Source organism: Trachemys scripta, chromosome 25 (assembly GCF_013100865.1).
Source record: "Trachemys scripta elegans isolate TJP31775 chromosome 25, CAS_Tse_1.0, whole genome shotgun sequence".
NCBI classification, from domain to species: Eukaryota; Metazoa; Chordata; order Testudines; family Emydidae; genus Trachemys; species Trachemys scripta.
Genome location: NC_048322.1, coordinates 4,415,496 through 4,442,205, shown reverse-complemented (window position 1 = coordinate 4,442,205; position 26,710 = coordinate 4,415,496). Strand labels below are relative to the sequence as shown.

The 26,710-nt window shown below is 48.4% G+C and overlaps 1 protein-coding gene and 2 non-coding genes across 3 annotated transcripts in view; 2 read left to right on the top strand and 1 right to left on the bottom strand.

Moving 5' to 3' along the window:
- LOC117869997 (zinc finger protein 883-like) overlaps window positions 1-26,710 on the top strand; it is a 929,932-nt gene that overhangs the window by 730,686 nt on the left and 172,536 nt on the right. The gene's annotated exons all lie outside the window — the stretch shown is intronic.
- Window positions 9,174-9,246, bottom strand: TRNAF-GAA. Its single transcript has one exon. It is a non-coding gene; the product is annotated as a tRNA-Phe (tRNA).
- Window positions 25,298-25,370, top strand: TRNAK-UUU. The gene has a single exon. It is a non-coding gene; the product is annotated as a tRNA-Lys (tRNA).

Genomic DNA, 26,710 nt, shown 5'->3' with positions numbered 1-26,710 from the left:
CCCCGTCCCGCAGGGGAACGAACGGGGCTGGGCTGCCGATGCCTCCGCCCCGGGGCCGCCGCGGGATAGCACCAGCTGGGCAGCAGCCCAGACGCGACCGGCCAGGGGCTGGACCCAGCGTGCGCGCTGCTGGGTCCCCGCAGCAGGCCCCGGCTCGGGGGGTTCGGAGGCGCCGCAGCTGCGGAGCGCCATGGCCGCTTCCTCCCCCGCGGCAGTGAGAGCTGCAGCAGCGGCTGCTCCCGAGTCCTGCTGCCCGGGGGGACAACAACAGCCGCCGCCTGGTCCCGCGGGCCGCCCCCCTCCTCGCCCTACCACCCGACTGAGTCCTGCTCGCGGCCAGGCCGGACTGTTACTCACCCCGGCCCCGCGCTTCCCCTGAGTCTCCCAGCGCTTGTGGAGGGGGGAGGAATGGTGAGCCCGGGGAAGAGGCGGGGATTCGGGGAGGGAGCCAATCGGGGGAGGAGGGGGCGGAGTCGGGGTGGGGGGGGTGCGAGTACTTCCGGGCTCTAGGCTCCGGGGCATTTCCTTGTTTGTCCGGTTGTCCCGACCGCATGTCGGTCGGGACGCGGGACAAACAAGGAAATATCGGGACGGTCCCGATAAAATCGGGACGTCTGGTCACCCTAACCCAGAGCGACAAAGGGTTCCCGCCTTATGCAAAAGATATATAAAGGGGTGAAAGAGAACACAAAGGAGAGAGGAGCCATCATGAAGAATCCCCTAGCTATCACCTGAGCTGCAACAAGAGCTGTACCAGGGGAAAGAATTGTGCCCAGGCCTGGAAGGTGTCCAGTCTGAGAAAAAACTTACTGAAGCGTCTTTGAGGGTGAGATTATCTGTATTCAATTTGATTAGGCATAGATTTGCGCATTTTATTTTATTTTGCTTGGTGACTTACTTTGTTCTGTCTATTACTACTTGGAACCACTTAAATCCTATTTTCTGTATTTAATAAAATCACTTTTTATTTAGTAATTTACTCAGAGTATGTATTAATACCTGGGGAAGCAAAGAACTGTGCATATCTCTCTATCAGTGTTATAGAGGGCGAACAATTTCTGGGTTTGCCCTGCATAAGCTTTATGCAGGGTAAAATGGATTTATCTGGGTTTAGACCCCATTGGGAGTTGGGCATCTGAGTGCTAAAGACAAGCACACTTCTGTGAGCTGTTTTCAGGTAAACCTGCAGCTTTGGGACAAGTGATTCAGACCCTGGATCTGTGTTAGAGCCAGACAGGAGTGGCTGGCTCAGCAAGACAGGGTGCTGGAGTCCTGAGCTGGCAAGGAAAACGGGAGCAGGGGTAGTCTTTGCACATCGGGTGGCAGCTCCCAAGGGGGTTTCTGTGATCCAACCCGTCACACAGGTAACCCAGGAAAAAAGGTGCGAATCAATTGTCTACCATTCCTCTGACTTAGGGGGAGGGGCCTGACGACATGTACCCAGAACCCCCTGCGACACTGTTTTTACATCATCAGGCATTGGGATCTCAACCCAGAATTCCAATGGGGGGCGGAGACTGCGGGAACTGTGGGATAGCTACCCACAGTACAATGCTCCGGAAGTCGACGCTAGACTCGGTACTGTGGACGCGGTCCGCCGACTTAATGCACTTAGACCATTTTATATGGGGACACACACAATCAGCTATATGAAACCAATTTCTATAAAACCGGCTTCTATAAATTTGACCTAATTTCATAGTGTAGACGTACCCTGAGTAGCTGCCTGTCCTCAGGAACAGTCTAAGCCTGCAGAGCCCCAGGGGACAATGAAGCAGCTGGGTCAGGCTGGGAACCTTCATTCCCAGAGAACTGCCCAAGCTCCCTTCTCAGCAGCAAATAAGTCAATTCCCCCCACCTGTGATGAATGAGCCTGGAGCTACGTGCAGAGTTGGGGGTTTCTCCTTTCACTCCTGCTGGGGAATGCCAAGGTCCCAGGGAGCATTTCTAGCAGAACATTCGGAATTCAAACCAGCCTTTCAGAACAGAACACTTACGCTCAGACTACATCTTTATTTACAGTTTTTTATAATACGATATAATCCTTCAATCCTTCACTCCTAGTGTCACCGTCGATAACATGGCTTGTTCAGCCTGGTGGGATACCAAGGGTAAAACTAACTAGCTCTTCAAATCCAAGAGAGTGGAGATAAATCACCTCTCAGAGTCAATGCAGGGTAATCAATAGGCAGACGGCAGGCAAAATCGCTTTTGAATGGACCCCAAAATCTTTTTATTTACTTATTGTTATCATCATCATCATTATTGTTATTTTTTATTATTATTTATGCTGGAGTCTGGACCTTGACTAGACCTTGACCAACAATTTTGGACCTTGACAAAAAATAATGGCTTACCCCTAAGAACGGGGTTGTGTTACATTCCTTATGTCCTCACTCCATCTTGTGACCATTTCCTTTCTCTCCTTTTGGTGAAAAGCTTTGGGATTTTGTGTAGAAACTTTATTTCCTCAGGAGAGATCCTGGAGTGAGGGCTGCCTGCATGTACCAAGCACCCACTAGATTAGAAGGTGACAGACAAACACCTTTAAGACGAGGTAGCCGTCCCTGTCAAAAAATCATCTCTCTTCTTCACTTGAGTGACACCCTGAATCGTTCCTTATCTGGGCAGAGCCCAAGGATTGGCATCATCAGCAACAAAACCATCTGTATGTAGAAGGAACCAACACAAAATGGCCTTTAAAAGGAGCTGTCGCCTTCCTTCTGGGGTAAAATTTTTCATTATGGTAATTAATTTTCATTTCCCTTCTCTGAGAGCAGAGATGGGGTTGGAGCTACCTTAGGCTGGGATGTAGAGCCCATGTCCCCATCTGTCAGTCACTCTGGGAACCTGTCTCTACTCATAGCTGACAGGCTGCCTCCAGCCTCTCCAGCCAGCTCCTTAGCTCAGGGGGTGGGTCATTTGGCAAGCATAAGTGGCAAATAGGAGCAATACTGTCACCAAATGCATTGGTGGTATAGTGGTGAGCATAGCTACTTTTCAAGCAGTTGATGTGGGTTCAATTCCCAGCCAATACAGTCATGTGATTGTTTTCTCCCCTGGGAATTGGTTTTATTTCAGTCACATTGTATCAATTTATCAATGGAATGAGAGAATCAATGTCCCAAATCCCAGCAGGTCATTAAACACACATGGGAGGAAGAAACAGCCAGGACTATACAACGAGCAGTTGGAGTCATCCTGGTATTACAATGTTTGGTTTATATTTAATTTTTTTTTCCTTTACTTCCCTCTCCCTTTTAGACTCGGAGCCTTTAAGGTCAGAAGGGACCAGTGTGATCATCTAGTCCGACCTGCTGCACCTTTCAGGCCAAAAGACCCCACCCACTCCTGTAATAGACCCGGGAGGGGAGTCAGCTCTGTGCACTGCTCCTACCCCAGGCAGCACATGGAGGCCCTCTGCTCCCCTCCCACATTGGGTGTGCAGAGATGTGCCAGCAGCACTAAGGGGGCTCCCTGCCCACTCTACCTCCATCCCTCCGTGCCACTCCCAGAAGTGGCCGGCATGTCCCAGCATCCCCTGGGGTGGGGGGAGTGTCTCCATGTGCTGCCCCTGCCCCGAGTACCAACTCCACAGCTCCCACTGGGCAGGAACAGCAGCCAATGGGAGCTCTGGGGGTAGTGTCTGCAGGCAGCGGCCCACGGAGACCCCCTGGCCCCACCCACCTAGGAGCTGCTGCCGAAGGGTTGTGTGTACCGGTCACTTTGGGAGCTGCACTGCCCAGGGTAAGCGCCATCCCTCCTGCACACCAACCCCCTCCCCCAGCGCAGAGCCTGCACCCCGCACCCAAATTTCCTCCCATAGCTTTGCTTGTCTTCCTTTCACCCAGAACAATCCTGGGCTGCAAGTAGCCATCCCTGGTAAGCCAAGAGGCAGGCGCAGGATTCTACATCCAAGCAGCCAACTGCACCTCCCCAGGCTTTGCAGAATGAGTGGTGGCACTCTACTATCCACACTTAGCCACATTGAGGCACTTAGCTGCCGCCCTGCCTTCCTCAGCATGACTTTCCTCTTTTGCCCCATTCCTGCCTCACTTCCTCCTTTGGCAAGTCACGCAAAGGAGGCCAACAGTAAGAGCCGGCCTCTGTAGGCCAAACTCCCAGGGCAGAGGATGCCAAGCCACAAGGCTTCAAAAGGTGACTGGCCTAGATCCTCTAGCTTTCCCCTACTGATGCCAAGGCTTTTTCTCAGCTCATTTCACCACCCTCTGTCATGCAGGGGTTGGGGATATCGCAGTGACAGGCCAGTGGCAGCAGTAGGAATGCCTTGCTGGACAGCTAGAGGAGCTGGGAAAAGTAAACCACCATGTTTCTGCCTGGTTTCAGGCCAGGGACCTTTTTACATGTTAGGCAAACATGATAACCACATCACTAGAGAAACTCTGTTGCAGTGCTTTGCCCCACCCTTCATAAGAACATAAGAATGGTCATACTGGGTCAGACCAAGGATTCATCCAGCACAGTATCCTGTCTGCCAACAGTGGCCAATGCCAGGTGCCCCAGAGGGAGTGAACCTAACAGGTAATGATCAAGTGATCTGTCTCCTGCCATCCATCTCCACCCTCTGACAAACAGAGGCTAGGGATACTATCCGTACCCATCCTGGCTTATAGCCATTAATGGACTTAACCTCCATTAATTTATCTGCAAAAAGAACAAGGAGTACTTGTGGCAACTTAGAGACTAAGGCCTGGTCTACACTACGAGTTTAGGTCAAATTTAATAGCATTAAGTCGAATTAAGCCTGGACACGTCCACACAACGAAGCCCTTTTTTTTGACTTAAAGGGCCCTTTAAGCCGAATTCTTTACTCCACCTCCAACAAGGGGATTAGCACTAAAATCGGCTTTTGCGGGTTGGATTTGGGGTAGTGTGGACTGAATTTAAAGTTATTGGCCTCCGGGAGCTATCCCACAGTGCTTCATTGTGACCGCTCTGGACAGCACTCTCAACTCAGATACACTGACCAGGTAGACAGGAAAAGCCCCGTGAACTTTTGAATTTCATTTCCTGTTTGCCCAGCATTGAGAGCACAGCTGACCACGCAGAGCTCATCAGGACAGGTAACCATGATGGAGTCCCAGGATCGCAAAAGAGCTCCAGCATGGACTGAACAGGAGGTACGGGATCTGCTCGCCATATGGGGAGATGAATCAGTGCTAGCTGAACTCCGTAGCAGTAAACTAACGAAATAGCAAAATATTAGAAAAAGTCTCAAAGGCCATGAAGGACAGAGGCCGTAACAGGAACGCACAGCAGTGCCGTGTGAAAATTAAGGAGCTAAGGCAAGCCTACCACAAAGCCAGAGAGGCAAATGGAAGGTCTGGGGCAGAGCCGCAGACATGCCACTTCTACACGGAGCTGCATGCCATGCTAGGGGGTGCAGCCACCACTACCCCAACCATGTGCTTTGACTCCATCAATGGAGAATCACGCAACAGGGAAGCGGGTTCGGGGTATGAGGAAGATGGTGATGAAGACAATGAAGATAGCTCACAGCAAGGAAGCGAAGAAACCGGTTTCCCCAACAGCCAGGATATGTTTATCATCCTGGACCTGGAACCAGTAACTCCCGAACTCACCCAAGGCGTGCTCCCAGACGCTGAGGGCAAACAAGGGACCTCTTGTGCGTGTAAATATTACACATGTTTTAAAAGCAAGCGTATTTAATGATTAATGATTAATTAGCCTCGGTACTGTGGACGCGGTCCGCCGACTTAATGCACTTAGAGCATTTTATGCAGGGACACACACAATCGACTGTATAAAACCGATTTCTATAAAACCGGCTTCTATAAATTTGACCGAATTTCGTAGTATAGATATACTCTAACAAATTTATTTGAGCATAAGCTTTTGTGAGCTAAAACCAACTTCATTGGATGCATGCAGTGGAAAATAGAGTAGGAAAATATATATATACATAGAGAAAATGAAAAAATTATACACACTATAATGAGACTGATCAGTTAAGATGAGCTATTATCAGCAGGAGAAAAAAAACCCTTTTGTAGTGATAATCGGGATGGCCCATTTCCAACAGTTGACAAGAAAGTTTGAGTAACGGTAGGGGGGGAAATAAACATGGGGAAATACTTTTACTTTGTGTAATGACCCATCCACTCCCAGTCTTTATTCAAGCCTAATTTAATGGTGTCCAGGTTGCAAATTAATTCCAATTGAGTAGTCTCTTGTTGGAGTCTGTTTTTGAACTTTTTTTATTGTAATATTATGACCTTTAGGTTTGTAATCGAATGACCAAGTAGATTGAAGTGTTCTCTGACTGGTTTTTGAATGCTATAATTCTTGACGTCTGATTTGTGTCCATTTATTCTTTTACGTAGAGACTGTCCGGTTTGGCCAATGTACATGGCGGAGGGGCATTACTGGCACATGATGGCATATATCACATTGGTAGATGTGCAGGTGAACGAGCCTCTAATAGTGTGGGTGATGTGATTTAGGTCCTATGATGGTGTGCCCTGAATAGATATGTGGACAGAGTTGGCAACGGGCTTTGTTGCAAGGATAGGTTCCTGGGTTAGTGTTTTTGTTGTGTGGTGTGTGGTTGCTGGTAAGTATTTACATCAGGTTGGGGGGCTATCTGTAAGCAAGGACTGGCCTGTCTCCCAAGATCTGTGAGAGTGAGGGATCGTCCTTCAGGAAAGGTTGTAGATCCTTGATGATGCGCTGGAGAGGTTTTAGTTGGAGGCTGAAAGTGACGGCTAGTGGCGTTCTTTTACTTTCTTTGTCAGGCCTGTCCTGTAGCAGGTGACTTCTGGGTACTCTTCTGGCTCTGTCAATCTGTTTCTTCACTTCAGCAGGTGGGTATTGTAGTTGTAAGAATGCTTGATAGAGATCTTGTAGGTGTTTGTCTCTGTCTGAGGGGTTGGAGCAAATGCGGTTGTATCTTAGAGCTTGGCTGTAAACAATGGATTGTGTGGTGTTCTCTGGTTAAAGCTGGAGGCATAGGAAAGTATAGCGGTAAGTACGTTTCCGGTAAAGGGTGATGTTTATGTGACTGTCGCTTAATAGCACTGTAGTTCCAGGAAGTGGATATCTTGTGTGGACTGGTCCAGGCTGAGGTTGATGGTGGGATGGAAATCATTGAAATCATGGTGGCATTCCTCAAGGGCTTCTTTTCCATGGGTCCAGATGATGAAGACGTCATCAGTGTAGCGCAAGTACAGTAGGGGCGTTAGGGGATGAGAGCTGAGGAAGCGTTGTTCTAAGTCAGCCATAAAAATGTTGGCATACTGTGGGGCCATGTGAGTACCCATAGCAGTGCCACTGACTTGAAGGTATATATTTTCCCCAAATGTGAAATAGTTATGGGTGAGGACAAAGTCACAAAGTTCAGCCACCAGGTTTGCCGTGACATTATCGGGGATACTGTTCCTGATGGCTTGTAGTCCATCTTTGTGTGGAATGTTGTTGTAGAGGCTTCTACATCCATAGTGGACAGGATGGTGTTTTCTGGAAGATCACCAATGGATTGCAGTTTCCTCAGGAAGTCAGTGATGTCTCGAAGATAGCTAGGAGTGCTGGTAGCGTAGGGCCTGAGGAGGGAGTCTACATAGCCAGACAATCCTGCTGTCAGGGTGCCAATGCCTGAGATGATGGGGTGTCCAGTATTTCCAGGTTTATGGATCTTGGGTAGCATATAGAATATCCCTGGTCGAGATTCTAGAGGTGTGTCTGTGCAGATTTCTTCTTGTTCTTTTTCAGGGAGTTTCTTGAGCTGATGGTGTAGTTTCTTTTGATAACCCTCAGTGGGATCAGAGGGTAACAGCTTATAGAATGTGGTGTTAGAGAGCTGCCTAGCAGCCTCTTGTTCATATTCCGACCTATTCATGATGACGACAGCACCTCCTTTGTCAGTGTTTTCGATTAGGATGTCAGAGTTGTTTCTCAAACAAATCTGTTAGTCTCTAAGATGCCACAAGTACTTGTCGTTCTTTTTGCTGATACAGACTAACAGGTCTACCACTCTGAAACCTATTAATTTATCTAGTTTTCTTTTAAACCCTGTTATAGTCCTAGCCTTCACAACATCCTCAGGCAAGGAGTTTGACATGTTGACTGTGTGCTGCATTTGACTGCATTTGGTGGCCCCTAGTTCTTATATTATGGGAAGAAGTAAATAATTTTTCCTTCTTCACTTTCTCCACACCACTCATTATTTTATATACCTTTATCATATCCCCCCTTAGTCTCCTCTTTTCCAAGCTGAAAAGTCCTAGTCTCGTTAATCTCTCCTCATATGGTACCCTAATCATTTTAGTTGCCCTTCTCTGAACCTTTTCTAATGCCAATATATCTTTTTTGAAATGAGGAGACCACATCTGTATACAGTATTCAAGATGTGGGTGTACCATAGATTTATATAAGGGCAATAAGATATTCTCCATCTTATTCTCTATCCTTTTTTTAATGATTCCTAACATCCTGTTTGCTTTTTTGACTGCTGCTGCACACTGAATGGTCATCTTCAGAGAACTATCCATGATGACTCCAAGATCTCTTTTCTGATTAGTTGTAACTAAATTAGCTCCCATCATATTATATGTATAGTTGGGGTTATTTTTTTCCAATGTGCATTACTTTACATTTATCCACATTACATTTCATTTGCCATTTTGTTGCCCAATCACTTAGTTTTGTGAGATCTCTTTGAAATTCTTCACCGTCTGCATTGGTCTTAACTACCTTGAGCAGTTCAATATCGTCTGCAAACTTTGCCGCCTCACTGTTTACCCCTTTCTCCAAATCATTTATGAATAAGTTGAATAGGATTGGTCCTAGGACTAACCGTTGGAGAACACCACTAGTTACCCCTCTCTCTTCTGAACACACTGATGGGCGAACCTGGAGAAAGTGGTGGCAGCCCTTCGATAGGTCAGCTGGTAGAGCAAAGGACTTGAGCCAGCACTCAGGAAGTCATCCTTACATCGCCCGTCTGACTCCAGCTTGAAGGAGAGCTTCTTTTTCTTCCCCTTGCTGAGAAAGATCAAGAGAAGAAAGACAGGTCAGGTGGGCCAACTCGGTGCATATGTCAACGCTGTCCCAAAATGAGGGACTTGTGGTGGGTAAAGGTACTGCTACACTTCTAGAAAACAGCCCACTGCTGCACACAAAGGGACCAAAGAGTATGCCAAAGCCTGGGATTAAACCAGGGATCTCCAGATTTTCAGTCTAACACTCTCCCAACTGAGCTACTTCAGCACCTGAAATACACTTTTTTGGCCCACTGCTTCTCTGTCTGGGATGTTTTTGTCAGCCATGGCACACAAAAAGGGCATCATTGTGAATGCCCACGAAGGCAAGATGAATTCTTGCCTGCCTTGCTCAGCTTGATTTGCTTCCTCACCCCATTCCTGCCTTAGATCTTGAGTTACCTGGTGGCTGAAGATGGTCCATTGTCTCAAGCAGTGCCAGAGCCTGACATAGTGCCCCTGGGTAGCCTGTGCTCTGCACATGCCAGCCGTGCACATTTGCAAATACTTTAAAGCTCCTGTCAGTAAGTTCTGGGGACAGTTGCTCACCTTCAGTGGAAGCTCCCTAAAATTGGCCTGTCTCACCCAGTGGTACAGTGACCTCTGTTCAGACTGAGCCGAAGGGGGGGCCTTGCTGCTGTGAGGGCAGCCACTGTTGCAGATGAAGCCTTCTTGCAAGCACCTTCAACCTAGCCACCAACTGAAAATCCTGTAGGATGTAAGGTGGGAATAGAAGAACACTAGAGGGGGGGCTTCCTAATCTCCTCCCCCTTCCACCACCATCAGCCATCCGATACCCATTGCTGCATCCAGTGAGGTAAAAAATAATACGGCCGTATCCGAAAAGTCGGTTTCCTTCTTTGTGGTTGCCCCACCATTCCCCTCAGGCCTGACATGACCTCCAGCTCAGCCACCCGCTGAAAATTGAAAAACAAAAAAGTAGAGCCATAAAAGGCTTCAAAGCCCACCGGGCCCGACCCCTCTTCTAATACAGCGGAAAAACCACACTTTCCCTGACTAGGTGGGGACATCCTATTGCTCCACAAGAAGTGGAAGGCCATCATTTTTGGTCTCAGCAGCAGTCGTGGAGCAGGGTGAAATACATAGCTGAGGAAATTCTCTGTGGCCAAAAGATAGGTGTTGAGCATCACAACTTTTTAGGCTAATGACAAGGTCCAATTACGTCACCGGCTGAACCGTTCTTCACAAGCCAGCAACTGTTTCTCCCAGTTCGCTTTACCCACCCCATCCCCGACCGAACGCTAGAAGGCCCAGCTCCTCAACCTGCCCACTCTTGCAGCCCTCTGCTTCCGCCCTGACTGATAGGGTGGAGTATTAAACCTCCCTCCCTTAGGCCCGCCCTTCAGCATTCCTGGGGAACACCAATGCTGCCCTAGTGACTTTGGGCCAGTAGGTCAACCAATAGGCCTGCCTCCTAGGCCAGGCTGCAGCCCAGCTTCAGGACTGAGAGGAAATGCAGCTCGCATCCCTATCTACAGGGCTCCAGGCATGGCCAGCTTTATGGATCAAACGTCCTCTCTTGCGCTCAAGTCACAACAGCTAGCAGGCAAAAGATAGGCTCCCAAGTCATTTGAGAGAGCAAGATGAAGCTTTGGAAATCCCAGTATGGTTAGCTGGCAGCTAAGGGACCCCAAGGTCCCACTGAGACTTGAACTTAGATTGCAGGATTCAAAACCCTGTATGATGGCCCTTACCCCATAGAGCAGGCGGGGATCACCTTGTGCTCTACTGACTTCCAGTGTGGAAGAGCCTGGGTGAACAATTTTTCCCACCCTAGCTCAAGGCCTCTATGGCTTCTGGCCAGTCCTGTATTTACTCAACAAGTTGGCATGCAGCAGTTTGCTGTAAACCCAGAGGCCTTTCTTCCTCCAGACTGTGAGGCAAGTGAGTATGCAAGGAAGTTGCCCCTTTGGTCCCTGGCAGTAAATGGCCCTTCCTAGGAAATCACAAGTCCTGAAAAGAAAAATGTCAGGGAGGGTACCGAAGAGATGCCTCTTGAGGGAAAACACAGGAGGAAAAGATCCCTTTTTTACTTGACCAGGGGCCTTCAGATTAAAAGTTTGATGCTCTACCAACTGAGCTAGCCAGGCTCACATAAAAAAGGGGGCAAATTTGGTGCAGAAGAGAAACTAGTCAAGAAAAAGAAGGCAGGAAACAATACAGAAAACTTGCTACTCTCGCTGTCTTATCAGCCCTAGCCCCAGCCTGCTCCTCCATCCGCTTCCCTGAGACTTTCTTCTTCTTTCAGTTAAATATCGGATCCAGGAGAAAACATGGTTATATAAAGTAAAACGAAATCACAGACAGAAATGCCATTGGAAATACAAAAAAAAAAAAAAAAATGGAAAATTCAAACCCCATCACAATATGGTATCTGGGCCAATCCTTCATTGAGAGCACCTGCTAATGTCCCTATGTGCTTACGAGAAACCTAGAGGAACTGATACCAATGCCTGAACATGAAACACAATTGCTCCCACTTGCTGCAGTAAGACCCTTTCCCTGCCCTCAATCAGAGACCAGCAGGACTGAATCAAGGCCCATCCAGCTCCCAGAGACCAGCCCACGCCCACCTCCATTCTGCTGCTGACTCTCAGTGTCTTTCCACCACGGCCAGCCATTTAAGGGCAACAGAAACCCGGTCAGCCACTATTATGGGGAACTGCCTTCGTCGCTGAAGATGCTCCTCAAATGCCAAAGGGGTACAATGCTATGGCATTAATTCGGCTCAGTGTATCCCATGATCCAGAGTCGGTTGCATTGTTTGTGGTTGCCCTTCCACTCCCCTAGGGCCTGACCTGCCCTCCGGCTCAGCCACCTACTGAAAATTGAAAAACACAAGAGTAGAGTGTAAAAGGCTTCAAACCCCACCATGCCCAACCACCACACCTCAGTACTTAAAGGGCATCCATGCCATTTGCTAATACTTTAAGGCTCTTGTCAGTAAGATCTGGGGACAGTTGCTTCACCTTCAGAGGAACCTCTCTAAAATTGTCCTGTCTCACCCTGTGGTACTTTGTCCTCCATACAGACCAAGCTAAAGGGAAGTCTCACTGCTGTGGCTGACACTGCTGTAAGGTTGGCCACTGTTTCGGCTGAAATCAGTGAGGGCATTATTGGTGGACTTTGTGCTCGAAGGACTGTTTATCGCTATATTAGTGTGTATGTCCCCAGTAAAGGTGTGAAAGGAAAGATCTCTGGAAGGAACTGGCTCCCTTCCTCTGGACCTCAAGCTGCTTGGTGTTTTTTGGGGGGGATTTTAATTCCCGACTATCAGAGGAAACTCTTTTATGATGAACACTACCTGGCGCAGGTGTCAAGGCTGCTTCCCCACTTTGAACTTTAGGGTACAAATGTGGGGGCCTGCATGAAAACTTCTAAGCTTAACTACCAGCTTAGATCTGGTCCACTGCCACCATCCCAAAGCTAATTCCCTTCCCTGGGTAGCCTTGAGAGACCTTCACCAATTCCCTGGTGAATACCGATCCAAACCCCTTGGATCTTAAAACAAGGAGAAATTAACCATCCCCCTTCCTTCCTCCCACCAACTCCTGGTGGATCAAGATCCAACCCCCTTGGATCTAAAAACAAGGAAAAATCAATCAGGTTCTTAAAAAGAAGGCTTTTAATTAAAGAAAAAGGTAAAAATACTCTCTGTAAAATCAGGATGGAAAAATAACTTTACAGGGTAATCAAACTTAGGCTACATCTACACTACAGGGGGGAGTCGATTTAAGATACGCAAATTCAGCTACGTGAATAGCGTAGCTGAATTCGACGTATCGCAGCCGACTTACCCCGCTGTGAGGACGGCGGCAAAATCAACCTCTGCGGCTTCCCATCGACGGCACTTACTCCCACCTCCGCTGGTGGAGTAAGAGCGTCGATTCGGGGATTGATTGTCGCGTCCTAACAGGACGCGATAAATCGATCCCCGGGAGGTCGATTTCTACCCGCCGATTCAGGAGGGTAGTGTAGACCCAGCCTTAGAGAGCTCAGAGGAGCTCCCTAGCCTTAGGTTCAAAGTATAGAAAACAGAGATAAACACTCTAGTAAAAGGTACATTTACAAGTTGAGAAAACAAAGATAAACTAACACACCTTGCCTGGCTGTTTACTTACAAGTTTGAAATATGAGAGACTTGTTCAGAAAGATTTGGAGAACCTGGATTGATGTCTGGTCCCTCTCAGTCCCAAGAGTGAACAACTTCCCAAACAAAGAGCACAAACAAAAGCCTTCCCCCCCCCCAAGATTTGAAAGTATCTTGTCCCCTTATTGGTCTTTTGGGTCAGGTGTCAGCCAGGTTACCTGAGCTTCTTAACCCTTTACAGGGAAAAGGATTTTGGAGTCTCTGGCCAGGAGGGATTTTATAGTACTGTACACAGGAGAGCTGTTACCCTTCCCTTTATAGTTATGACAGAGGGTCTGTAGCGAGGTCAATTTAGAGGACGTGTTTCTCCATAGTGGAACCAGCAGCAGGCAGGCAGTAGCCTCCTATTCCTCTGATCCAAGCTCACACCATCTGCAAATGGGGTAAACCTTTCTGCAGGGACAGGCCAGGAGTCACATTGAGTGGCTTTTTGTGAAAGAGCACGTCGACAGCCCAGTGCAGGGTAGCACCAATGGACTGTTCCAATCATGCAGCACTCACCATGTGTCTCAATGTGGGCAATATCCTGGCCCATAGCAGAGGATATTGGAAGCTGAACAGCCACAGCTTGCAAGACAAAGGGGGAGGGTAGTGAGGCCTGGCGGTGTTGGCAGAATGGGAAAGCATCAGAGGGTTCTATGTCAAGCAGGGGGATTGGTGGGAGTCAGTGAAGGAGGAGTTAGCGCCTTTGTTCCAGCAGCCCGGCAAACACCTCAACATTAAAGAATACCAACGGTGCCAAGTCCTGCAGCATTGCCTGTGGGATTTCTACAAGACCATCCAGACAGGTGAGGTAGTCAACGTGTGATGGTGTGACTGTATCAAGCGACAGCTGGGCAAGTTCCAGGAGATGAGGCTGCAGTGGGCCCGATTTGAGTGGGACCACTGAGTGAAGGGAGGGGCGGCCTCCATGGACATTTTTGCAGCCTGCAGAGAACAGAGACAAAGCAGGAGGATGCAGGGACTGAGGGCGGGACCCGCGGATCTGGTAGTGCAGACCCACAGTAGAATGCTGGCCATCATGGAGGCCTATAATGGGGAGCTGGTCCAGGGCCGGGATATTGCTCAGCAGGTACAAGAGCAGTTTCTCTCCTTATCTGGGGACTGCTGACAGCTGCTGTCAGGAGACGACCAGGCGAGTTTCCTGGAGCCCATGTACAAACGTGAGGTGAGGGAAGCAATTTTGTCCTTGAGGACTGGCATATTTCCTGGCCTGGACGGCCTTCCCCCAGAGCTCTACTGAGAACTGCTGGAGCCTCTGACACCAGCGTTGATGAACGTCTTCAACAGCTCCCTGCACCACTAGACACTGGGTCCATCACAATATAATGCTATCCTGGTATTGCTGGCCAAGATGGGAGACCTGCCTGACATCCAAAAGTGGAAGCCCATTGCTCTGATTAATACTGACAACAAGATCTTGGCCCAAATACTCGAGAGGAGGCTGGGAGAGGTAGCAGACCGACTGGTGCATTGTAGCCCATCCAATGCAGTGTGAGAACAGACAGTCACAGACTCCTTATGCAGTGTGTGGGAAGTCTGCGAATGTACATGCCAGAAGCAGTGGGAAGGTTACTTGTTGGCTCTGGATCAATCCAAGGCCTTTGACTGAGTCAACCTAAACTATTTCTGGTGAGTGTTCAAACACTATGGAGTTCTGGGGGACTTTATCAGATGGCTGCAGGTGCTGTACTAACAGTTCTCAGTCTGCCTGTTGGTGAATGGTTGGCTGGATAACAAAATCCCTGTGCACGCAGGCATATGACAGGGCCGTCCCTTGAGCCCCTTGAGTTGGCCGTGGTGGGAAAAAAAGTGAGTCAGTAGCAGAGTGGAGGTGGGCGTGGGGCTGGGCTCTGGGACCAGGTTGGGCCTTGATTTCCTCTTGCTGGTCTTTGTTGCTAGGTAAGAAGGGGTTTTCAACTGGCAACAGTTGAGTTTCGTGTTCAGGGACTGTATGAGTTCCTCCAGGTTTCTCTTAAGCACAGAGGGCCCTTAACGGGTACTCAGTACACAGGATTGGCCCGGTAAGTGTGCATTACTAGCAATTGCATTATTTCTTTTTTTTTTTGTATTTTTAATGGCACTTCTGTCTGTGATTTCATTTTGCTTTGTATAACAGTATTTTCTACTGGATCCGATATTTTAATTAACAACAAAGAAAAAAAGAAAAAAGACACAGGCTCTCATATCACAGCAATTACTGCCAAGACAACCTCCTTCCCAACACAATACCCTTTTCATTAACTCCAGGCTGGTGATTTGGTTCTTTCCAATTCTCCTCTGCAAAGAAGCCTTCTCTTTAACAAGCAATTACTTGGATTGCCAAGACAGGTCTCTTCTGTTTCCGAGAAAGACATTGGAAATGATGAGTAGAGGAGACACAAGAGACACACGCTAAGGCACCACTGGGAGTTGAACCCAAGATCTTCTGTTTAACTGCCTTAGCCAGCACACCTACCTCTAGTCGTGCTTAGCAACTGCTTCACTTGATACTCCAAGACAACATGTCCAAATTCCAAATCATTTCCTGCAAGACCTGCTGACATCGAGCTGTCTGGCTCTCTATGCACAGAAAGCCACAGCTGATGTGAGAAAGGGTTTCTAAGGCACTCTTTTCCTGCTAGCAGCCATGATTGTATAGTGGTTAGTACTCTGCATTGTGGTCGTAGCCAGTGGTGAGCTGGAGCCGGTTCACAGTGGTTCACAGGAACCAGTTGTTAAATTTAGAAGCCCTTTTAGACCCAGTTGTTCGCAGGACCACTGGTTCTAAAAGGGCTTTCAAATTTAACAACCGGTAAAGCTCTGGCAGCTCCCCGCCCCTGGCCCAGCTCACCTCTGCTCCGCCTCCTCCCCTGAATGCTCCGCATCACTTCTCCTCCCCCCCTGCTTCCCGCGAATCAGCTGTTCGCATGGGAAGCCTGGGAGGGCTGAGATGCAAGCCTGGCCCGGCTCCAGTGGCACAGCTATAGCCCCACCAGCCACCTCTAGGCAGCGTGGTAAGGGGCAGGGAACAGAGAGAGGGTTTTGGATAGAGGGCAGGGGAGTTCAGGGGGGTGGATAGGGGTCGGGGCGGTCAGAGGGCAGGGAACAGAAAGATTGAATGGGGGCAAGGGTCCCGGGGGGATGGTGAGGAAGGAGCAGGGGTTAGATGGGGCGGTGGGAGGCAGTCAGGGGCAGGGGTTCCAGGGACAGTCAGGGGACAGAGAGAAGGGGTGGTTGGATGGGGCAGAGGTCCCAGGGGGCCATTAGGAATGAGAGGAAGGGTTGAATGGAGCAACAGGGGGCAGTCAGGGGACAGGGAAGGGAGGTGGATGGGGCAAGGGTCCCAACTCCTGGGAGGGCATCAAGGAACATGGGGGGTGGATGGGGCAGGAGTCCCAGGGGGTGGGCCACAACCCCCTCGTGGGGTGAAGAGGGAACCAGTTAAGTTTTTGCCAGCTCATCATTGGTCGCAGCAAGCTCAGTTTGACTCTGAGTAACAGTAAACTTTTCATCAGTTCCAAACTTCTCGTTTGCCGTATTCCAAGACATCCACAAGGAAGGCTTTCTCTGTCTTGAACAAGCATTTAAAGCATTGCCCAGGAAGGTCTTTTCTGTTTAGAAGAAAGAGATACCAAAAAAGGGAGCCTGACAGATAAAGTCAGCTCAGCAAGGAAAAACTGGCAGGCCAAGCGAGGAGCTCCGGGTTCCTGAACAGGCTCTTCAGCCAACTTTTCTGAAAGGTCATTCTCTAGAGATCTTGCAAGAACCACTGTGGATGCTCACTGAGAAAGAGATGCCAAAGCAGAGTTCTCCACTGCCTGCAGACATGCAGCTATTAGGAGCTCTGTGCACAGAGAGGTCCCTGCTAGAGAAAAAAGGCTTTGGCAGAGTGTGACACTCTGGACCTCAAAGTAGCACCCTGGACCCCCATATTCACCGCTGTGCTATGATTATGATATGCTTTGTACAAAGCATGATTTGTTAGATATTGCTTAAAAAGTCTTGGTCCATTGAGCATTATTCTCCTGTTGGATTGTATGTACTATCATTGTATGTGAAGTTACAAAGTATTGCTATCTGTCCATTACTGAAATATGGGGTGAGTGAGAAAGGCACAAAGCTAGCTTTTCAGTATCGACAAAGGAGCAGCCAACATCAGGACCTATGAGACATGTGTTGGTGGCCCATCAAGAAGAATCCACTCTCCCAGAGACTTCTCAGCGAGGGCACAGTACACAGTGGGAGCTACCTAACCCCCATGTCACAGCAAGGGTTTTTCTAGCATCTGAAGAGAAAATATAAATGAAGGTTGGTGACACCACCGCCTGGTCTCTCACCTCCCCCATATCAACACCTGGAATATTGTCCAGAAGAGAAAGACTTTGAATTGGGGAGATTGGTCCCAGGCTGAGAGGGAATTCAGCCTGAGTCAGAAGAAGTTGGGCAGCAGAGGCTCAGGGAAATTGAGGGGAACCCCATGAGTGTCCCAGTGTTGGCCAGGATTTGTACAGCACCTAGCACAATAGGAGGTCCCGATCTCAGTCATGGTCTGTGCAGCACCTGGGAGCCCTGATCTCTGTTTCCTGATCACAGGCACTGGGAATGGATAGAAGGAAAACTTTAGTTCCTCAAAGGTTAATGCAGCCCTGTGCCAGTCCCTGCTGGGTGGCACTGCTGCTGTCATAAGGGATTGGCTTGGAGGGGTCCCCTAATACCTGTCTCATATGGTCTAGTGGTCAGGATTCCTGGTTTTCACCCAGGTTCAACTCCTGGTGTGGGAGCAGTGCAGAGCTTTTGCTCGCAGGGGAGGCAGGCCATGAAAGGAACCGGGAGGGATCCTGTCAGCAGGGGAGATGGACAGTGTTGGGAGGGGATACCAGAAATGGGGGAGATCAGGGAAGGATCCTAGCAGTGAGGGAAGTGGGCAGCATGGAGAGCACAGGCCTGGCATGGGGCCTGAGGAGAGCAAATGGGTCCTTCTAAGCTAGCCAATTGCAGGCTTGGAAGAATTACATATTTGTTGGTGAATGTCAATTTCTCTGTAAACACACAACACAATGACAAAATATTTCCATTGATAATAATCAAAATTGACAGATGGGCAAAGTAAGAAAGATGCTGCTTGAGAACTTATCCTACTCCAATCCTATAGGTTTCCCTTATGCCTTAGGCACCACCATGTGGGCGTTTCATTTTCTTTCTCATTTTCACACAGACACAATTTCCTTTGCACAGATCCATGAAAAAGAAAATCTTTCTGTCCCTCTTTTCTGAGCCAGGGCACTCAATTCCATTGAAACCTTGTCTCCTGCAATGGCAATTGTCAGACAGAGGGGACATGGCCACCTTTGCCCCTGACAGTGAGATATTGGCTCTCCTCTTTCTTCATGCTGATGTTGTTATTCCATGAATCATCAAGGATGGAATAAAAATCTGAGTTTACTTCAGTGTGAGGAAAGAAAAGCACCAACAACTTCCCAAAAAATCTCAGTGTCCCAGAGAAAATCTGCTATTGGAATAAAAGAGGTGCTGAAAATATGCTGGGGAATGGGACTGTCTCAATTCTCATGGCAGGGAAGGAACAATCTACAGCAACCTCATTAACCACAAACACACTCTAATCATGCTGCAGCCAGAAGGGAAATGGGCAGGAATTCTTGCTGTTCAGCCATGGACACACTTACAGAACTGCACAGCAGTCAATGTGGTGTCTTACCATCCAAGGTGCAAAATGGAACCAGTCTGGACTTCTAGTCTTACTCTTAGGCAAGTCTACATTCAAAATGCTGCACTGGCAGAGCTGCATTGATGCTGCTGCAGTATGTTAATGAAGATGCTCTAAGCTGATGGGAGAAAGCTGTCCCATCTGTGTAGTTAATCCACCTCCCTGAGAGGCAGTAGATACGTCTTGGAATAGAACAGGAGTTCTCTGAAGCAGGGTCTGTCCTTCAAGGTCCTTATGATCACTGACTGCAACATAATATTGTCATGGGGATATAGCAGTGATAGAATGTTCAACAGCAGGTCAAGTGGTCCTTGCTTCAAATACAAGTACCCCTTTAGAAGCCTTTTTCTTAAGTGAAAACATTTTCATATCCATTTCCAGTATGTTCATGAGTTCCACTGGATGGGGATACTTGGAATGAAGTTAAACACTCAACATTTTCCAGTATAAATGCATAAAAACCTAGCTAATGTGTCCGTCAGCTGAAATCAGTTCCAGTCTTCTGTGTCTAGTTTAGGTTTTTATCAAATAAACAAAGGTATACCATGAATGCACATTTGCAGATCCCTGTTCTCCAGAGGCTATGCTGTGCAGAAGAAAAAGAACCAGGACTCCGATGAGCAAAGACATCTTGGTGAGGGAAAGGTCACCAGCATCTTGGCTCCTTCACATTCAGGCAACATCTGGGCCCCCAGGACAAGGCATGAGAAGAAGCCAGTGGCTTTGAGAAGGAAAATAGCCACCTAGAAGCTGGCTAGAGCTGCCAGGATCCCAGGAAATGCCACCATCCCCTGTCCAGAAATAGTCGTTAGAAGCTGGTGTCTGCTGCAGCACCAAAAAATCCAGAGAAAAGCCCTCAAAAGGTCTAAGATGCCAAGACCCAGGCGGTGGTCAAGATCCCACCTAAAATCAAGAAGGGAGAGAAAAAGGCTAAAGCCACATCCAAAGCTCCCAAAGCCAGGGCTAAGAAGATGGCACCGAGAAAGAAGTGAAGAGATTTCCATTGGGATGACTCCTGCTCCTCAAATGGCTCTTTATGAATCACCGTGGACTAGCCAGAGAGATCAACGTCCCTCAGCACAAACAGCCACATAGAAAGTACAGTGACATGGGGTTGGGGGGTGTCTCTTGCAAGGGGAAGTGCTGTGTTTTGTGTAACACCTCCCAGGTGAGTGATGCACTGAGAAGGCAGCTGCCCATAGCTCCTACATAGGCTCATTCTCTTTGATGTGCTTCTGCTGTTATTTCAGAGCCAGCACTAGCGGGGGGGTGTCCCTGTGACCTCACCAGCTGTACAATAGGCTGTGTCTCCATCTCAGCTTTGATTATGCAAGTTTTCAATTGATTCTTATTGAGATACTTTTACAATACTCTGCCTCATTCTAACATTCTGGTCCTTGATTGAATACGGGGAGGAATGGACTAGTGAGGTAAGTACGTTACTTTCGTATGTGATTGAAAACAATACTGGAGTTTGGCAGGTGCCTGTTGCAAAAAGAAAATGGCAAAGCTGCTAACATCCACCATCTAATGATACTCTAGATAGTGATACTTTTCAAAGGTATAGATCAATGGGTTAATAAAACATCTTTGGTTCAATTAACAGACTGGGCTACTTTTGGGCTAGTTTTTAAGTGACTCTGGGTATTAATGCAGTAGAAATCCAGCAACAAATATCTCAAATGGGAAATTTGTGCAGTTAAGTTTATTTCGCTGATTTTTCCCAGCCTGTTTCTACAAATCCCGTAATCCACCACCTCATTGCATTTTTCATTTCAGTGGGAAGTTTATTATCTTTTTGTGCTACTTCTTGAGTTGAAACCATCCCGCATCTACATACACACTGCTAGGGGTTGAAAAAAGTACACTTTTCAGATGTGGGATTTAAACCCAAGCCTCCATCCAGCGACCAGAACACCCAAGTCAGGAGATAATGAAGTTCTATGCCTGTTGCTTTAGACCACTCCGGCCTTGGCTACACTTGCGAGTTACAGTGCTTTAAAGCCACCCACAGCACTGTAACTCACTCCCCGTCCACACCGGCAAGGCATTTGCAGCGCTGTATGTCCGTGGCTGCAGCGTTGCATGTACTCCACCTCCCTGAGAGGAATAGCGTGTATTGTGCCGCCCCTGCAGTGCTGCGGCACCAGTGTGGCCATCCAATGCACTGTGACTGGCCTCCAGAAGTATTCGTCAGTATCCCACAATGCCTGTTCTAGCCACTCTGGTCATCAGTTCAAACTCTACTGCCCTGGCCTCAGGTAACCAAACATTTGACCCTCCCTTAAAATTCCCCGGGAATTTTAAAAATCCCCTTCCTGTTTGCTCAGCCAGGTGTGGCATGGAATTCTATCAGTGAATCTTTCCAGGTGACCATGCCTCCACACGCCAAGCGAGCCCCAGCATGGAGCAATGGCGAGTTGCTGGACCTCATCAGTGTTTGGGGGGAGGAAGCTGTCCAGACCCAGCTGCGCTCCAGCTGTAGGAATGACGATACCTTCGGGAAGGTATCAAAGAACATGATGGAAAGGGGCCATGACCGGGACACCCTGCAGTGCAGGATTAAAGTGAAGGAGCTGCGGAGTGCCTACCGCAAAGCCCGCGAGGCAAACGGCCACTTGGGTGCCCCCCCCCGCAACCTGCCGATTCTACAAAGAGCTGGATGCGATACTTGTGTTAACCCCACCTCCACTCTGAGCACCACCATGGACACTTCAGAGCCAGTGTGGGGGCAGGAGGAGGAGGAGGAGGAAAATGGGAGTGAGGGTGGTGGGGCGGATGGAGACACCTCAGAATCCCTGGATGCATTCAGCCAGGAGCTCTTCTCGAGCCAGGAGGAAGGTAGCCAGTCACAGGGGCTGGCACTTGGTGGACGACAAACAGAAGAGCAGGTTCCCGGTAAGCGTTTTTTTTTTTTTCGGGAAGGAATATTTTTGGTGCAGGCTTTTTGGGAGAGGAGGGTTAGGCATGCATGCCTAGATGCGGAATACTGCATTGATGTGGTTTATCACATCGCGGTAATTGACCTCGGTAATCTCTTCAAATGTCTCATCCAGAACGTGTGCAATGCACTTGCACAGGTTTATTGGGAAAGCCACCGTGGTCCTTGTCTCAGCCAGGCTAACGTGTCCGCGCCACTGTGCCACGGGGGGTGGGGGGACCATTGCTGCACACAGGCAAGCTCCATATGGGCCAGGGCGGAAGCCACATTGCAGTAGAAGACCCTCTCTTGCTTCCCGGGTCACCCTCAGCAGCGAGATATCATCCAGGATGAACTCCTGTGGAAAATGTTGGGACAGTGTTCAGTGTAGGTGCCCCCTGCAGCTGTTGGCTCTCCCCAAGGCACAGAAACCCAGAGGACAGTACAGCTGTGAAACAATCAGTCCCCCTTACTCACCATTTTGAGGCTCCCGTGGGTTATGTGTGCTCTGTTTGGGACGGGAAAATTATGCTATTGTGTAGACCCTGTGTGTGCCATCCTTAAGTGCGGGGGAAATCATTACTCTGTCTGCTATAAACAATGCTGCCTCTGTTAAATGTTGTATTTTGCCTATACAGCTGCAACAACCTTGAGACCTCAGCCGTCCCTCTTATCGCCTGCTCAGAGACTGCAAAGACTCAGGAAGAGACCACGAAAAAGCAAAGAAGACATGCTGCGAGAAGTGATGCGGCAATCTATTAAAGAGAATGAAAAAGCACAGAACTTGAGGAAGAGAGAAAGCAGGATCCACCAGGAAAACGCAGCGCACCGGTGGCAAAGCACAGAGCACTGGCAGCAAAGCACGGATTGGCTCATAAGCATCGTGGAGCACCAAGCAGTCGCTATCCAGGAGCTCGTAGCCATGCAGGAGCAGTACCGCAAAAGCAAACGCCCCGCCCCCCACAGTCCTTGTCCCAGAATTCTTTCCCTTTTGCCCCACTGTCACCTCCAACCCACTTTCCCCAACTTCGGGGTTCTTCACGCCACCAGCTGCCTCCAAAACCAGTATCTTCACCACCCAGCCCTGAAAACCATGACCATTACCCTCTGCACTCAACCCCCATCACCATGCAGTATAGCTATCTTGAAGTGCAGCACTCACTGCACAGCACACCACACCAGACAGGACATACGCGAATCTGTGATTGTACCGTTCCCCACTCTACCCCCTTGCCCTTTCTGATTCCCAAGCAGTTGTGTTTCTTTTCAATAAATAAATGTTCTTTTCAATAAATGGATTTTTTGGCTTTGAAAACATTCTTTATTAATGCATAAAGTAAAAGATTCCTTAGCCCAGGAAATAAACAGGCATTGCAAGTCTGCTTAGCAAACACTGATCCCTAAAGATTGGAACTACTGCACTTCACTCCCATGCAGGGCAGCAGATATCACTGCTGGTTTTCAGCCTCAAATTGCTTCCTCAAGGCATCCCTAATCCTTGCAGCCCCGCGCTGGGCCCCTGTAATATCCCTGCTCTCTGGCTGTGCAAATTCAGCCTCCAGGTGTTCAACCTTGGAGGTCCCTGCCTGAGTGAAGCTTTCACCCTTTCCTTCACAAATATTATGGAGGGTACAGCACGCGGATATAACCGCAGGGATGCTGTGTTCAGCCAAGTCCAGCTTCCCATACAGAGATCGCCAGCAGCCCTTTAAATGGCCAAAGGCACACTCCATAGTCATTCCGCACTGGCGCAGCCTGTAGTTGAACCGTTCCTTGCTGCTATCAAGGCTCCCTGTGTAGGATTTCATGAGCCACGGCATTAATGGGTAAGTGGGATCTCCAAGGATCACAATGGGCATTTCAACTTCCCCTACTGTGATCTTACGCTCTGGGAAAAAAGTCCTGGCCTGCAGCTTCCTGAACAGCCAAGTGTTCCGAAAGATGCCTGCGTCATGCACCTTTCCTGGCCAGCCTGTGTTAATGTCAATGAAATGCCCACGGTGATCCACAAGCGCCTGGAGAACCATAGAGAAATACCCCTTCCGATTAATGTACTCGGATGCTAGGTGGGGGTGGTGCCAGAATAGGAATGTGTGTCCCATCTATCGCCCCTCCACAGTTAGGGAAACCCATTTGTGCAAAGCCATTCACGATGTCCTGCACGTTACCCAGAGGAGGATGTGATTAATGGCCCTGCAAACTTGCATCAACACGATTCCAACGGTCGACCTTCCCACTCCAAACTGGTTCACGACCAATCGGTAGGTGTCTGGAGTTGCCAGCTTCCAGATTGCAATAGTCACCCGCTTCTCCACTGGCAGGGCAGCTCTCAATCTCGTGTGCTTGCACCGCAGGGTGGGGGCGAGCTCCTCACACAGTGCCATGAAAGTGACTTTTCTCATCTGAAAGTTCTGCAGCCACTGCTCCTCATCCCAGATAATTTTTTTTTTTAGTTTTGTTTCAGCAAGAAAACTGAAAAAAATCATGTGGGGTCTACGTGAATTATGATGATGATGGCGATTATTATTTTATTGGTTTGTCTAGCTAGTAAGCGAAACAACAAATGATTTGCACAGCTCTATTTATATAAACAGTCCACATTGGAACATGCCTAATTTCGGCTCTTAGGATCTAGAAAAGTTTGATTTGTTTGATATGTGGTGATGAAAAGTTTCCTTGACTGGGAATTGAACCCAGGCTGTGGCAATGAGAGTGCAAAATTTTGACTGAAAGACCACCAGGGAGATGACAGCTGACGATGATGCTAGGCTTTTTCAGGCAACTTTCTCCAAAAAATTCATCTTGGGTTGACCAGAAATATTATTATTGTTATAATTTTGGTATGGCTAGGTAGCAAGCCAAATATTAAATTATTTGCACAGGTCTATTTGTATAAAAGGGTATTAAGCCTGGGGTTTAAGGTGCACAGTGGGCATATGCCCACATTTTGCTATTTGAGAGAGCTTTGATTTTCACACAGTCTCCAAACACCTTCCCGGCATCCTGAAATCTAAGCGGGAGTCTGAAGGAGCCACATACCTGCTCAAGGTACTTCTGATGTTCTAGAAGGGAGACAGAGAGGAAAAAAGCTCAGTCCACAGTGATGCTAATGAGCATGAATAGCCAATTATCTTTGTATGTAACTACTTAGTCAATTGTGAACCTTCCTATCATTATCCCTTTGAGATGATGAAGTACACTTGACTTTATATCCCAGTGTGCCATGGACTTCTACAGGTTGCATTATCCAATTCAGCCATTTGGCACTTGCAAATGGGTACCTCTGTATTGTGCCTGATTCTTATACAGCTATAAAAGGCTGGTAGATGCAGATACTTTCCTCTCTTCCTAACCAGCACTAATACCAAGCCAAGCTAGGGCTGGGAAGAGAGAGAGAGAGCAGCAGATTTCTCCTACTGTTTCCTGCTCTTTTTTTCTTGACCAGTTTCTCCTCTGCACCAACTTGCTGTTCTTTTTCGTGAGCCTGGCTAGCTCAGTTGGTAGAGCATCAGACTTTTAATCTGAGGGTCCAGGGTTCAAGTCCCTGGTCAGGTGATAAGCTATTTATTAAGATCTTAGATATCTCTTTAATGTTACTTTTTCTCTTCAGGATTTTGCCTTTGCTAAGAAGGGCCTTTTTGTATGTGAGATTGAAGGGGCAAATTCCTGACATCCCCTCTGTCCTCTCAGGCTAGAGAAATAAAGGACTCTGCGCATATAGCATGTTCCTCCCCTGCACACAAACACAGAAAATATCCCTAAGGAATTAGAATCACCTGCTGCCTTCCCCTGTCCTGCTGGATCCACAAATGACGATGCTCTTCAGCCCGAACCCATGTCCCCTTTATTCCCAGTCCCCCTTAGTCCCAACCCACAGGCCCTCCTATGCACAGTGCTCCTCACTCCCAACCAGAGCCTACTCCTCTTCACCCTTCTCCTCTGTCCCAACCCACAGCCCCCTCCTATTCCCAGTGCCCCTCAATCCCAACCCGCAGCCCCCTTCTCCTCACGCTGCTCCTCAATCCCAACCCACAACCCCCTCCTATTCTCAGTGCCCCTCAATACCAACCCAGAGTCCACTCCTTTTTACAGTGCTCCTCAATCCCAACCCACGGCTCCCTCCTTCCCTCCAGCAGTGGGTGCTTCAGACCCCCTCAGGAAGTTTTTCTTGCAAGGTTTCGTGTGTGAGTCTGCAAATGGATTTTACAGGATGTTGGAAATTTCTATCTTAAATATGTAAGCAGGGTTTGAATGAGCTCTCCCCTGACATCTAGGGATGAGCTGTGGAAGAGCACTTCTGGAGCTGATCTCCTTTGCATGGGCACACCCACCCTGTCTAGGTGCTCAGTGTGACAGTGTACCCCATAAGGCTTTATGGGGAGGGGGTGCTTATAAATGTACGTATGACATAACTGGAATATGTTTTGTGCTGCCTGTGCCATGTAACATATCTCCGTAAGGGTTATGGTCTACTATATCTATTCATCCTATTTGTACATATATATCATTTTCTACTCGAGGTTAAGAATATGGGCTGTATGCTTGCCTGATTTCTAAGTAAGCTTTGTGAGGCATTTGGTCAGCTTCTTTAGGAAGGAATTTGCCAGGTTAAGTACCTGATCAGGAGACACTTAGGGAACAATGCATCTTGGAATGCTCCAATCCACATGAGAAGTCTTCCTGGAGACATGCAAGATGCCATGTGGACAATGGCGTTGGCCTGCAAAGTCTGAGTCACGCAGGGGCATGTGACTTGCCCCGGTGACTCCAAAACTCCATCTTGGAGCTGGGCTTTGCATAGGAGGGAGGTCTCCACCCACAAGAGAGAGTCTACTTAAACCTGTGGGAGACCCCTCCATTTTGTCTTCAGCTGGCTAAAGAAGGAGCCTCTCCAC